General features: G+C 47.8%; 1 protein-coding gene across 1 annotated transcript in view; it reads left to right on the forward strand.

The window, feature by feature from the left end:
• The first annotated feature begins 1,635 nt into the window (after nt 1-1,635).
• The window catches only part of LOC126512118 (integrator complex subunit 6-like), a 25,752-nt gene continuing 25,023 nt past the window's right edge, over nt 1,636-2,364 (forward strand). The window contains exon 1 of the mRNA XM_050159681.1: nt 1,636-1,894. The gene's annotated coding sequence lies outside the window, so the exon portion shown is untranslated. The remainder of the gene's footprint in view (nt 1,895-2,364) is intronic.

Here is a 2,364-nt window from a genome sequence, read left to right on the forward strand (position 1 = left end):
TCCTTCCCACTCTTGGGAAAAATAATGCACTGTATAAACAGTGTTATAACCTCTTTACAGATTTAGAAAAACATCTGGAGGTTATGCACGTACATCTGTAAGAGCAATAATGGTATGTTAATCTATATAAGGTCCAAAGGCCTGGCACAGCTGTAAATTGGGGGAATTCTTGTGGCTTGGCAAGATATACATTAATACCTGTGAGAAAGGCATTAAATTTGTTTTTAAATTTTATTTTTATTTTATGTGGATAGGTGTTTTCCTGTGTGGTGGTTTGAATAAGAATGCCCATCCCCATAGGCTCTTTTATTTTATTTTTTTTTTTTTTGGTTTTTCAAGACAGGGTTTCTCTGTGGCTTTGAAACCTGTCCTGGAACTAGCTGGTCTCGAACTCACAGAGATCCGCCTGCCTCTGCCTCCCGAGTGCTAGGATTAAAGGCGTGCGCCACCATCGCCCGGCTTGCCATAGGCTCTTATGTTTGACTATTTGATTCTGAGTTTGAAGAACTGTTTGGGAAAGATTACAAGGTGTGGCCTTGGAGGAGGTGTGTCACTGGGAGCTGGTTTTGAGGTTTCAAAAGCCAAGCCAGTGCAGTTCCTGCTTTCTCTCTCTCTCTCTCTCTCTCTCTCTCTCTCTCTCTCTCTCTCTCTCTCTCTCTCTCTCTCTCTCTCTCTGCCTCATGCCTATGGATTGAAATGAGAGCCCCACCCCCAGTTACTACTCCACCACCATCCCCACCTTCCTGCTCCCAGGCTCCCCTGATCATAGCCCTCTGGAACGACGATGCCAAAATTAAGCTTGTCCTTCATAAATTGTTTTGGTCATGGTGTTTGGTCACAGCAACTGAAGAATGACTAAGGCTGCCTGTGTGTACATCTGTTGACCGTGTGTGTGCCTGGTGCTTATGGAGGCCGAAAGAGGCCATTGGGTCCCCTGGAACTGAAATTCCATGTGCCGTGAGTCACCACCTGGGTGTTGACAATCAAGATCAGGTCTTCTGGACGGGCAACCAGTGCTCACGACTGCTGAGCCAGCTCTCTCGCTTGTGTCTCTAAACATTAAGGGGAAGCAGATACAAGTATTGTAACGCAAGGGCCCGCTTGTTGGGGTTTCTAGGAGCCCTGAACATACCAACTGTCTTAGTCGGAGCTTCTGTGGCTGCAATAAAACACCGTTGCCAAAGCAACTCGGGGAGAAAAGGGTTTATTCCAACTTAGAGTTCCACATCACAGTCCATTATCAAAGGAGTTCAGAATAGGAACGCAAACGGGCAGAAACCTGGAGGCAGAAGCAGTGAAGGGGTGTTGCTTTCTGGCTTGCTCTTCATGCTCAGCCTGATTCCTTAAAACCCTCGGAACCACTAGCCCAGGAAGCAACCCCGAATTAAGAAAATGCAATATAGTCCTGCCCACAGGGCAGTACGGTGGGATCATTGTTGTGTGATAAGATTTTTTCCTGGGGAGACACTACACACGCCCACTCACCCCAGAGAGGAAGCCGATGACAGACCAACGTTAAGATATCACCAAAGACCAACTCGCTAATTGAATGAGTTTTAATGACGTTACAGGAATATGGATGAGAGGTGACTTATAGGAGCAGAACTGACTCAAAGGCAGCTGCATCACCAAAGCCCACCCCAGCATGGGTGACAGCTCACAGAGCTGGGAACCTGGAGCACACTGCACAGCCTGCAGGCATCTCAACAGGCTGCAGAGTGTCCTTTCCAGGTGACTCAGTTGTTTTAAACTAGTCTTCCAGGCAGCTCGGCTGGTTTCTGCTTCCGGGCAGCTGGTCTGCTCTCAGAGTCTTCTTTGCAGCTCGGCTTCTCTCAGAGGGACTCTCAGCAGCTTGGCTTGTTTCCTCTTGCATCGGAGGGGCCTAGTCAATCAGGTCAGTTTGGGGGTCTTCCTGGAGTTATTTTGAGTTGTTTTCCTGCTGTTAAAGAGGGTCCTGCCAGAATGTTTCACTATCAGAAGAAACTGCTACATGACAGTAATTTTCTTAGTTGAGGTTCCCCCTCCCGAAGCACCCCAGCTTGCGTCAACTTAGTATGGACACTCGCCGTGGCCGGCACATTTTTGCCCACCATCTTGCTCACGTTGCCTGTTTTTTATATAATCGGATAGAAGAGGGATCATGTGGGATTGGACCAAAAAGGTTCAAGAGGCTTTTGAGTCAGATAAGATTCTGGTGGCAAAGGCTGAATACTTATACGTTCCTGGGTCCCAGGGCCCATTGGTTTGCAGTCCAGAGGGCTACAGCTGGGGGTGACGGCAGAAACAAGTTCTTCTTATAGGGTTTGGGTTCCATTATTACTTTGCTTTGTTTTGCTTTTGCAGGGGGGGGGGCTTCCATTCTTG

The sequence above is a fragment of the Alexandromys fortis genome, unplaced genomic scaffold (genome assembly GCF_014885135.2).
Source record: "Alexandromys fortis isolate MF-2015 unplaced genomic scaffold, M_Fortis_MF-2015_v1.1 scaffold_95, whole genome shotgun sequence".
NCBI classification, from domain to species: Eukaryota; Metazoa; Chordata; class Mammalia; order Rodentia; family Cricetidae; genus Alexandromys; species Alexandromys fortis.